Here is a 12,519-nt window from a genome sequence, read left to right as displayed (position 1 = left end):
CAGCAATGGAGTAGGACTATTTAGAAAGCAATATGTAAGGTGGGCTAAAGAAATGTTTAAAAAGATGAATAGAGCAGTTAATCATTGGGAGAAAGGCAAGGTTATTAACTTTGGGCCACTTAAGTTACTGAAAGCGTTTTTAGTAGGTCATAGAGTCCAACAGAATGTCAGAACCAAGCTTTGGAAAGGCTCTGATGCAAGGCAGTTCAGGAAAATCAGGTACACTGGACACTCCCTTCACAGTCAGCCAGTGGGAAGAATCAAGATCAATTATCTTCTTTCTTTGAGTCACTCTTCAGGGATCAAACTCCCAACAGAGCTTGGTTTGCATGTTTACTCCTTGTCCAGGACAGGGAGGGCACCTGAATGACAGTCCCTTCAAAACTTAAAGTGTCTCCCCCTTCACATTAAAAAGGAGATTGGATACTGAGTAGACAAACAAAACAGCTGTCCATAGGAGGACCAGCAAAGTAACTCTTTTCTTACCTCACTTCAGAAAGGATAGAAAATTACTGAGGGTAGAAACCAGGTGCAGGGTTACTGTCCAGCATGATTCCTGCTGTCCAGTTTCGATGCACCTATTGATAGCAAACATCACCCTTAGGATTAGGCACAAGGAAAGTATCTTATTTTCTCCTAAATCCCCACTTCATATGATCATATTAAATTTATATGAACAGTCAAGTAATATGCATCCTGGTCCTCTTGTCTAGTGCTGTTACCTGGGTAGACACCTGTCAGCCATCTCTGTTACATTTCACTGTCCTGCTCAGCAGGGACACATAGTTCCGGTATATTTCACTTGTCATCCCAGTGGCCATGACCAAAAGGAATGATCCTTTCACTTTCCCTTTCATTTTTAAAATTTTCTCCAGGTGATGGGATGGGACACTAGTGAGTGTTTGAACCTATCAGGAACGAGCCTGCCCAGTGGATGAGACAGCAGAGGAACTCTGCAGAGATGTTACTTGGCCTTGTTTTCCTTTCATCTTCTGTTTTCTTTAAGAACAAGCTGGTTTGTGTAGTCCCAGCTACTCAGGAGGCTGAGGCAGGAGAATGGCGTGAACCCGGGAGGCGGACCTGGCAGTGAGCTGAGATCGCGCCACTGCACTCCAGCCTGGGCGACACAGCAAGACTCCGTCTCAAAAAAAGTAAAAAATAAAATAAAATAAAATAAATAAATAAGAACAAGCTGGTTTGTATTAGAGACAAGGGAAAATGCTAAAAACACCTTTCCCCTCATCATGGAAGAGACATCATCCCTGTATGAGAGAAGGAACAAAGGTCCTCAAACAAAGCCAACAACATTTCTTCTAAAAACTACAGATCCCATGAGCCCCCAAAACACATTCACTAATGCCACATTACCCTGCGTCTGTGCATTCCCCTGGAAAATGATCTCAAATGATCAGGGGAAAATAAACTAACATTCTATCTTGACTGACTATTGTAAGAAGAGATTTCATACCAAAGTTTTCTTAGTATCTAAAAAGATGTATGTAAAAGAAATGAATAAATAAATAAATACAGTGTTTGTGTGAAAACAGAATAAAGGAAAAAGAACAAGGTTTAGCTAAACCTTTTCTTTTGCTTTTTTTTTTTTCTTCCAGAGAAAGAGAGACACCCTGTGGATTTCAGAAGAACCCAACACAGCTCAATTACTTCAATTTTCTATAAAGAAAAAATACTATTGCTTAAGGAAATTATAGCAAAATAAAGCACAAAAATAGATTAAGAGGACATTAAAGTATCCAGCACTGATAAACAAAAATCTATAGCTTCATGGTTTTGAGTAGAACTTTCTCAAAGACAATTTTCCTTTACTGTGTAGCAAAATGACAAAGAACATGAGGAATTCCTACATTTTTATACAGTTTGAAAGACAAAGACTGGAGAAAGTCAGAGTTCCAGGTAAGACCCACGTTGCCCTTCTTGATTTTAAGATGTCTCGTAGACCAACCTGGAAGCAGAGGCACAGGAAAAGATTCATCTGGGAAAGTAATTCTGATTCATCAACTCCCCTTGTATCCTTTCCCTTGGGACCGGATGACAGGACCATTACGGGACGCAGTCAAGTAAGTGTACTTCCAATCATGCCCCAAGGAACGGATATTTTGATTTGATTTGAATCAGCACTGTAGAGAATAGAAGCTGGTTTGAATCTGATCTCATCTGACACACACAAAGATGCAAGAGTAGAAAGCAATTTAGTCTGGAGCTCCCTCTAGTCGTGCCTGGGAAATAACTGCAGAGGGAGGGAGGGCAGCCTGGAGCCTGGAGGGGGAACTGAGCAGGCAGAGAAGAACAGATTGTCTTCAGTGCTGAGCGCGGTTGAAAATGAGCCATGTGCTTCCAGTGGAACTTGTTTTGGTATCTCATCTGCAGCTACCAGAGGCACTGAATGCTATGTGATTTAAATACTTCCCCAAAGATATGCAAAATAAGGGAATGTGCATATATGCTATGAGTCCCTGCCACAACCTTCAAAGAGGATTCACAGTATATGATGCTCTGCTAGGCTGGTCAGCTTCTCTTTTTATTCCTGCATGAGAGACTTGCTATCTAGACCTAAAAAAAACAGTCTGTAAATATAAAGCCAAGCCGAACAACATCCAAACATGTGAATATAAACATTCTCACACTTAGAGACAAAAGTGCAACATCCCAAAAACATAGGACTAGGAAAACAGCTCCGCCTCTCCTATCACAGATTGAAAAAAGAAAGCAAAGGGGACCAGAGAGCTCATGTGGCTAGCCTAACACCAGACAGCAAGAAATGAAACTCGGGCCTCTATTTTTCATCTAATATCGTTTCCATTACAAAATGTGCCATGCCATTTGTCTTAGTCTGTTTTCTGTTGCTATGACAGAATAACACAGACTTAATAATGTATAAAGAAAAGAAGTTGATTTAGTTTACTGTTCTGGAGGCTGGAACGTCCATTAGTGTTTCACCAGCATCTTGTGAGGGCCTTCTTGCTGTGTCATAACATAGAGGAAAGCATCACATGGCCAGAGGGCAAGAGTCAGAGAGCACTTACTCTTATAATAAAGCCACTACTTCAATAACAAACCCACTCCAGTGATAGCAACATTCATCCATTCATGCGGGCAGAGGGATTAAGTTTCCAACACATGAACTTATGGGGGACATATTTTGTGTCCAGATACAGAAAACCATTTTCTAAATCAAATATTATACAAGGTATTAAGTTTCTTGCTATATATGAAGAGTTACAATAAATTTTTAAAAAATAAATAAATAAAATCTGTAACAGACATACCAGAACTTATACATCCCAAGAGATCTGCTCTTTAAGTGGTTATCCCAGAAAGCCATTCTGAGGTTTGCTATGGTTCACAGTTTGGGTGTGCCACTCTAGACACCATCATACAAGCCAAGACTGAGCCACGCAAGAAAACCATGCTCTTTACTTTAAATCATACATGTTGCATAAATCGGAGTCCCATCGGGAAAAAATTGCAATACAGATGGCTCAAATGAAAAGATTTTAAGAAAGAGACGACAGAGAAGTATGGCCAGGGCTAAAGGAAAAAACAAAAGATAATGAGCTACACAAAGACTAGAAGAGCTCCCAGGGCTGAGACTGGGAGGTCACTGGGTGACCCTAACTAGGGGAGGAAATAATGTTACTAAAATCCAGTGAGGGACACAACCATGGAGACTGTCTCCTCAGGGAAACTATAGCCCTGGAAGGTCTTACAATGTCTACTAAAGCAGCATATCCCAGCCTCTCTCTCCTCCTGCCCTCCAATCTTCTGCCAGTACTTCCCATTGGAAACCAGATGGCAAGGAAGCCTGGGTGATCCCATTCACAGGGACCTAAATCAAGGCAGAGATAGCTGCTTTAGAGGGACAAATGGAGTAACCAGGACGTATATCACTTCTGACCCAAAATGACTTCATTTTTCACCTTCTCTATGATCCCAAATTACTGCTGCTCCCCAAAATCATACCTACTCCAGTTCTCCAGTTTATAGGGGGAAAACATACGTGTGCATATGTCTTTATAGTGGAATGATTTATAATCCTTTGGATATGTACCCAGTAATTGGATTGCTGGGTCAAATGATATTTCTGGTTCTAGATCCTTGAGGAATCACCACACTGTCTTCCACAATGGTTGAACTAATTTACACTCAGGCCAACAGTGTAACAGTGTTCCTATTTCTCCACATCCTCTCCAGCATCTGTTGTTTCCTGAATTTTTAGTGATCACCATTCTAATTGGCATGAGATGGTATCTCATTGCGGTTTTGATTTGCATTTCTCTGATGACCAGTGATGATGAGTTTTTTCATGTTTGTTGGCTGCATAAATGTCTTCTTTTGAGAAGTGTCTGTTCACATCTTTCACCCATTTTTTGATGGAGTTTTTTTATCTTGTAAATTTGTTTACATTCTTTGTAGATTCTAGATATTAGCCCTTTGTCAGATGGATAGATTGCAAAATTTTTCCCCCATTCTGTAGGTTGCCTTTTCACTCTTAACGCCAGTTTCTTTTGCTGTGCAGAAGCTCTTTAGTTTAATTAGATCCCATTTTCATATATATTAAGCCATATCTTGCATGAAGTGAACAGAAATATTTTCCTAACTGATGGTCACAGTTCCAAATGAATAATCTATTTTTCTCATTCTATCTAAACGTATCAATTATAAATACTATACATAAAGTACTTACATAATAACCATCATATAGTAAGTGTTTAATAACAACTTTTGTACTTTTGTTTAGTATTGTGAACCAATGTAGTTGGAGTAAATCATTTCAATGAAAATAAATTAGCACAGTCTGGCATGCACTGCCTTTCCCTCCATCTCTGGCATATTGGGCATTATCTCTGGAAGGTCATCCAATGCTGATCTGGCATCCTGCAATTAATCAGCACTGTTAGATTCTGCAATGCTGAAGAAACACACCATGTTAGGCGAAGTGCTGGTCCCCATAAATAAAGTGTACTCTGGCCATAACCCATTTGTTATGGAAGCAGTGGCAATGGAGTGTCATATAAGGAGCCCACCTTATAAAGGTATAAAAGGGGAAATACTTGATTTTGCTCCCATAAAGCAAAAACTATAGCAGCAAACTTCTATAGACTACAGTGCAAATGGTTATAATAAGTTCATTGTCCCATGGTGTCTGCTACATAATTGTGTTCATTCCCTTTGTGTATTTTAGTAATGAGAGTATAATTGTCAGTGCTTATAATACATATAATCTCATTACTGTCATTCCCATTAGTATTCTTTCACTTCAGCCTATACACAGTGTGTTCCACTTTCCCTCTCATTGAAATACATAAACACTTCTCCTCTCCTGCATCCAGATTTCAGTCTAATTCCTAACAGTTATCATGGCTAATCATTGAGACAACACTGCCTGCCTTGTTTTCAATATGTTTAATTTACCATTTTTGACACAATGCCAAGAAGTCAGCATTGCATTCATGTTGAATTGCCATGACCACATTTTTGCCTTTCTATGAGGATGGTTGAGACTTCGTTTAGAGCAGACACTAATTTAGATATGCAAAGAACCACAATCTTGACAGTGACTGTGTTTGGAGAACTACACTGCTATGCACAACTATATCATGTCTTAGGTTTCTCATCTATCAAAGGACAGATGTTGCCTCTGTTACTCTCCTGGATGCCTTCTACTTCCAGTAATTCTTTTCATATGTAAAAGACTCAAATCAGTAAAACTTATTGGACATTTTTAAACTTCTTTATTTTCTCAAAGTAATATATATACACAGTTTTAAAAGTTAAACAGTATTAAAAGACATATAAGAAGTAGCAAAGTTGTCTAACATTTCCCTATTAACCCCCAACTCATCACCAGATGCAATGACCTCAAATATTCTTAATTAATTCCTCTGAAATTTACAGATCTCAAACTTCTATGTAAATTGCTGACTTTAAATGAAGTTATTTTAGGCATGGCCTTTTGACTTCCTACTTGGTAGATGAGGGTGTATCTCTCTTCTGTCACCTTTCTGTGTCTCCTTCCCCAAATTCCAAATACAGTGATACTCCAATTTTCACTAAGTATTAATTTTGTCATGCATCTTAGAGTTCTCAGTGCTTCTATGCTTTTAGAATCTTGCTTTCCCAGGTTAGCCAATTACCTCTTTTAGTCTCTCTACTTTTCAGATTTCAAATATTATAAATTTATGCCCCTTAAAAATATCTGTAGAGCCCCTTGGTGGCTCACGCCTGTAATCCCAGCATTTTGGGAGGCCGAAGCTGGCAGATTACCAGGTCAGGAGATCCAGACCATCCTGGCTAACACAGTGAAACCCCGTCTCTACTAAAAATCCAAAAAAAAAAAAAAAAAAAATAGCCGGGCTGTTGGCGGCCCCTGTAGTCCCAGCTATTCGGGAGGCCGAGGCAGGAGAATGGCGTGAACCCGGGAGGCGGAGCTTGCGGTGAGCGGAGATTGCGCCACTGCACTCCAGCCTGGGCGACACAGCGAGACTCCGTCTCAAAAAAAAAAAAAAAAAAAAAAAAAAGAAAAAAAAATATGTGCAGTAGTTCCTAGTATGTTTTTTGGGGAGAATGAAATTAGATACACATATTCAATTTGCCACCTTAACATCTTAACATCTTTAAATTTCTACCATCCTGCCATAACACATATCAGTTGCAGGGGTTAGAGAGTTAAGGCAGAGTTTCTGGAGTAGGTGTTCAAAGACAAGAGAAACATTTGATGATAGAGAAGAGAGGATAAAAATGGTATGAAGGAGAACACAACTGGAGAAATGATCAAGGAAGTCAAACAGATTAGAACAGGTAGATGGGAGAGAAAAAGTAGGAGGCAGGGAATGATGTAAGATTGTAAAGTTGAGTACATTGGTTACTCAAAGACATTAAGTAAAAGGAGAAGCTGGAATTGAATTAACGAACAGGAGAAGATCATTGGAGACTTGTTCAATAGAATAGAAACTGATCCAATAGAGTGCTTAAGAAATGCTAATCTAAGTTACTTGAAAATTGCTTGAAACAGGGAACAGACCCCAAAAAGTTCAACTTAGATGTTATACTGTTGTGTACATTTTAATGGTGGACTATTTGACAGACACTGAAAGCTGAAAACCCAGAATTCTAAAAATAATTATTGATACCACCCTCCTACATCAACCTAAAATTTTTCTGTCACTCCTTTCTTTTACTTACTAAATGTCTGTCTGGAATCTATTCATTTTCTTCTAAATCTACCACCAATACTGTGGTCCAGCTGAAAATCATTTCTAGCCTGAATTAATAAAATAATCTACTAACAGTTCTTCTTGAAATTATTTTAGTAATTATATATATTGTGTGTGTGTGTGTGTGTGTGTTTTTAACGTGCCTATAGCTTGCTTCTTCTAGTGATGAAGACAGGCAATTTGCTATTGTATTCCCTATTGTACTCCCATCGCCTAGAGCCAGTTGCGGGAATGTGATGAGTTCAATAATTATTTGTTGATGGATAGACTAAATAAAACATTCTTTCTTCCCTTCTTTCACCAAATCTATTTTCTATCAAAGCGTAATCTTTATATTATTCTTAGAACTTATCATAATTGCAATTTTCCTTTTGTAGATTTTCATTTGAAAATAATTTCAGATTGACATTAAAGTAGCAAAACAGTTCAAAGAACTCCCATGTACCTTTCAACCAGATTGCTCAATTGTTAAAACTTTCCACAATTGCATTTAATTTTCTCTCTACATATATGTATAGTTATTTTATAAACCATTTGAGTGTAAGTTACAAACATGATTCCACATTACTGCCAAATGCATGTGTTCTTCCTATGAACAGAGAAATTTTCTTATATAACCAGAATTAATGGACGAAAAATCAGGAAATTGGTATTAATATAACAGTATTTACAGATTTTTATTTATACGTCACAAATTTTCCAATAATTTTCTTTATAGCAATAAGAAAATTATAATTCAAAACCCACCAAGGATCACATATCTCACTGTCAAGTCTTTTTGTGTCTTTTGATCTGGAATAGTTCCCCAATTTGTCTTTGTCTTTTGTGACCTTGATATTTTTGAAGATCACCAACCAGTTTTGTTAATTTTATGAACCAACTTGACTGGGCCACAGGATGCCCAGATATCTCAGTAGACATTATTTCTAGGGATATCTCTGAGGATATTTCCAAAACAGTTTAGCATTTAAATTGGTGGACCAAGGAAAGCAGATGGCTCTCCACAATGTGGGTGGGCATCATCCAATCTGTTGAGTTCTCGAATAGAACAAAAAGATCGAGGAGGGTTGAATTTGTCTTCCCTCTGCCTGACTACTTGAACTGGGACATTGATTTTTCCCTTTTCTTTGGCACTTCTGGTCCTCAGGCCTTCAGACTAGGACCAGAATCTATATCACCACCCCTCCAGCAATCAGGCCTTGGAACCACATCACAAGCTTTTCCAGATATCTGCTTACAGACAGAAGATTATAGGACTTCTCAGCCTTCACAATTGTATGACCCAACCCTTTGTAATAAGTCCCTTTCTCTGTGAGTGTATGTGTACATAAATGTATATCTATTATTAGTTTCTAATACAACTTTCCAATAAAACACTGACTGCAATAAGGACTTTAGTTCATAATAATATATCAAAATTCATTTATTAATTATATAAACATACCATTCTAATATAAGGAGTCAAGAATGGGGTAACTGGGTGTGGGGTTCATGGGAACTCTCTACACTACCTTCACATTATTTCTATAAATCTAAAACTGCTCTAAATAATAAAGTTTATTTTAAAAAGAAAACAACCAAGCAATAATACAAGTAATGCTCATGCAAAATTTTGTATGTTTGGGGAAAATGTATAACTTATCACTAAAAGCATTGCAAAACTATGATCAACTTCTACATATTTTCTGAACAACCACTATACATACAAATAATCTACCTGTGCCACTTGGTTACCTGGCTTCCCCCTGAAATGAGCCCATTCTGAAATTATTCACTTTAGGGAGAATAAAATGTGTGTTTTCTGTCCAATAACAGAGAATAAAATTCACCATACAAAAAAATCAAAAACATTACAAATATTGTAATTAATTGTGGCTAAGGAATACAAAAATTAGAATTCATAGAGCCCCTGTTCACTCATCACCATAAGCCCTTTATCATCCTGACAAAGAGCAAATTCAAGAGCATGTTTCAGACTTGACCCTACAGCAGAAACTCTGTCCCTTTAACAAAGCAACCTAAGATACTCTTCTACCACAAAAGTTTCTGCACAAGGAGATAGTCTCTTAGATAACCCTCTGTATCACCACATCACAACCGATACTCACAGTAACAGACATCAACGCACAAAATATAGAGCACAAGTGTCTGCTGGCATTGTTAATGTAGAAGAATTCTCAACTTGGTTAGAATCCCTTCAAAGTATTTTTTTAAATATATCCTCAAGGAAACAAAAGATAAAACTCAAGTCTTGGGAGCTGAAATAACTTTGTAAGTAACTTGGAAGCAGTAGTGTCAGAAGTCTTGAAGCCTTCAAAAGGAATACGAAGAGAGAAATAGTTGCTCAAGCGCTGTAGATAATAGTGTGAAAACACTGGAGTGGGCATTTCAGCTTCTCACCCCTTGAGCTCTCTTCTCTGATAGCACTCTAAAATTATCAGGCCAAGGGTGTCAAAGAAGTCATTCTGTAAATGGTAAATTCAATTTTAAGAAATAGAAAAGCTTCTGCAATACCTCTTCAAAGAGGAAGAAATAGCTATTAATAGGAAAAAAAACATGTTTAGGGGTTACTGCTGCTAAGTCAATGGTTTGAATTTGCTTCATCAGCAACTTTAGATGGAATACTAGAAACTGGAAAAAGTAGAAATCTGTACCTTTTAAAGCATTGCTGCAAGATCTCTTACCATGTTGATTTCAATTTATAATTTAAGAGGTACCACTGAGTAGTATATGGCTAGTCACCTCAAATTACACATTAATGTCAACTGAGGAACTTAAAAGTCCTCATATTCTTTGTCAAAATGCATTGAATTGGATACTAGAGATTTGTGAATTTCACTGTATGTAAATTTTACCTCAGAAAAAGAACTGCAAACAAATATTAAACTCTAGTTAAAAGAATCTCTTCTCATAATGGTTTTCAGCAATCCTGAAACTACTTTTGGTGTCTTCCAGGCTTGAGCAAATGTATACGTAATTGTATCCTGTGGTATTGGATTGGATTTTTAAATATCGGTATTAGCTCATAGCTTTTAATATACATAGATAGGTGGATTTACAGATAAATAAATATATATCAATATATGTATATGAGTATACATGAATGGACACATACACATTTTTTAGTCCTTACTCAAACAAGGAACCTAGAAGCAATTTATCTGGCAGTAGAAATAGCACTTAGAATCCAGATCTTCATTTTAAAATATCTTTCTCCACTTGAAGGAATCAGGAATTCCTGAAGAAACTGATTCCAGGGCTAGAGAAGGAGAAACACAATAAATTTTGTCTTACCAGAAATATTAAGACATAGGAATACATCAAGAGGACACATAAGCCAGCTTGAAGGGGCTCATGCTAGCCAATGCAGAGATGAATTGATGCTAAAAACAAAAATCCCTAAACAATAACAAAACTACTCATTACAGAATAATGCTAGCTAATAAATAATGAAGAAATAATAAGGAAAGAAAAGCATCGTTTTGTAATCCATTTTATAATGGATTCATGCAGAAATCATCCATGGATAAACATCCACTGGGTGAAAAGGTAGGGTGTGGGGGAGGAAGAGAAAATATTTGTACATTGTCATTTTAAACAGGAAGACTTATCACCTCCTAAAAGTTCACAAAACTGCCATCAAGTCTCCATTCAACTCAGTTCCTGTAGAATTAAAGTGATCACTTACTACTTTATCTGACTAGTACAGGAAAGATAAATTCTTTACCCAAAAAATTTTCACGTGGAGCCCCTAAAATTGTTTTCTGTGGAATTGGAAGTATCTATCAAAAATTACTAAGCATGTCAAGAAACAATACCATTCAATGGAAAATCAAGAGAGAATAGAATGGAAGAGAACAGGACAGAATGGAATTGAATAGAATAATAGAATAAAATAGAAATACAATAGAAAGAGAGCAACAGATGATTCAGATATTAGAAGTAATAAAAATTTTAAATATTTATATTAAAATATAAATATCTATATTAAAAATAAAATTATACAATGTTACATAAAATAATGAACAATTTAACTAGAGGATCAGAATAAAAAGTTAAATTGAAATTTTAGAATTGGAAAGTATATCTAAAATTAATAATTCAATAGAAAGATCTAGCAGAAGATTAGACATTAAAGAGGACAGGATCCATGAACCAAAAGAGAGTCAATAAGAAATATGCAAATAGAAGCAAAGAGAAACAAAATATTTTTTAAAATTAAATAATACTCTATGTTTACAAAAAGATCTAGCAGACGATTAGACATTAAAGAGGACAGGATCCATGAACCAGAAGAGAGTCAATGAGAAATATGCAAATAAGAGCAAAGAGAAACAAAATATTTTAAAAATGGAATAATATTGGATGTTTACAGATTAGGAGAATTAACATTGTTACAACGTCCATACTACCGAAAGCAATCTACAGATTCAACATATTCCTTATCAAAATATCAATGGCATTTTTCACAAAAATAGAAAAAAAAATCTTAAAATTTGTATGAAACTACAAAGGACCCCAAATAGCTAAAGCATCCTGATCAAGAATAACAAAGCTAGAGACATCACACTTCCTGGTTTCAAATTATATTACCAAGCTATAGTAATTAAAGCAGTGTGGTACTGGCACAAAAACAGACACATAGACCAACAGAACAGAATACAAAACCTAGAAATAAACCCACACATATGTGATCAGCTAATCTCCAGAGATGCCAAGAAGATACAATGAAGAATGCAACAGTCTCTTCAATAAATGGTGCTGAGAAAACTGGATATCCAAATGCAAAAAAATAAATAAATAAATAAATTAGATCCTTATCTTACACTATATACAAAAATCAACTCAAAAAACGATTAAGGACTTAAATATAATTACTTTAAGCCATAAAACATCTGAAATATATGTATCTGTAGGGAAAAGGCTTCATGACAGTGGTCTTGGCAAAAAAAAAATTTTGGTATGACAGCAAAACACAGGGAACAAGGGCAAAAATAAACAACGGAGACTACACAAAACTAAAAAACTTCTGTGCAGCAAAGAGAACGATCAACAAAATTAAAAGGTAGCACACAGAATAGGAGAAACTATTTGAAAACCATATATTCAATAAGAGATTAATATCCAAAGTATATAAGGAACTCACACAACTCAACAGTAAAAAAATCAAATAATCCAATTTTATAATGGACAAAGATCCTGAATAGACATTTTGCCAAAGAAAACATAAAAATGGTCAAAATGCATATGAAAAGATGCTCAACATCACAATCATTAGAGAAACAAA

The sequence above is a fragment of the Macaca nemestrina genome, chromosome 2, assembly GCF_043159975.1.
Source record: "Macaca nemestrina isolate mMacNem1 chromosome 2, mMacNem.hap1, whole genome shotgun sequence".
NCBI lineage: Eukaryota > Metazoa > Chordata > Mammalia > Primates > Cercopithecidae > Macaca > Macaca nemestrina.
The sequence above is the reverse complement of the archived record's forward strand: the minus strand, read 5'-3'. Positions refer to the sequence as shown.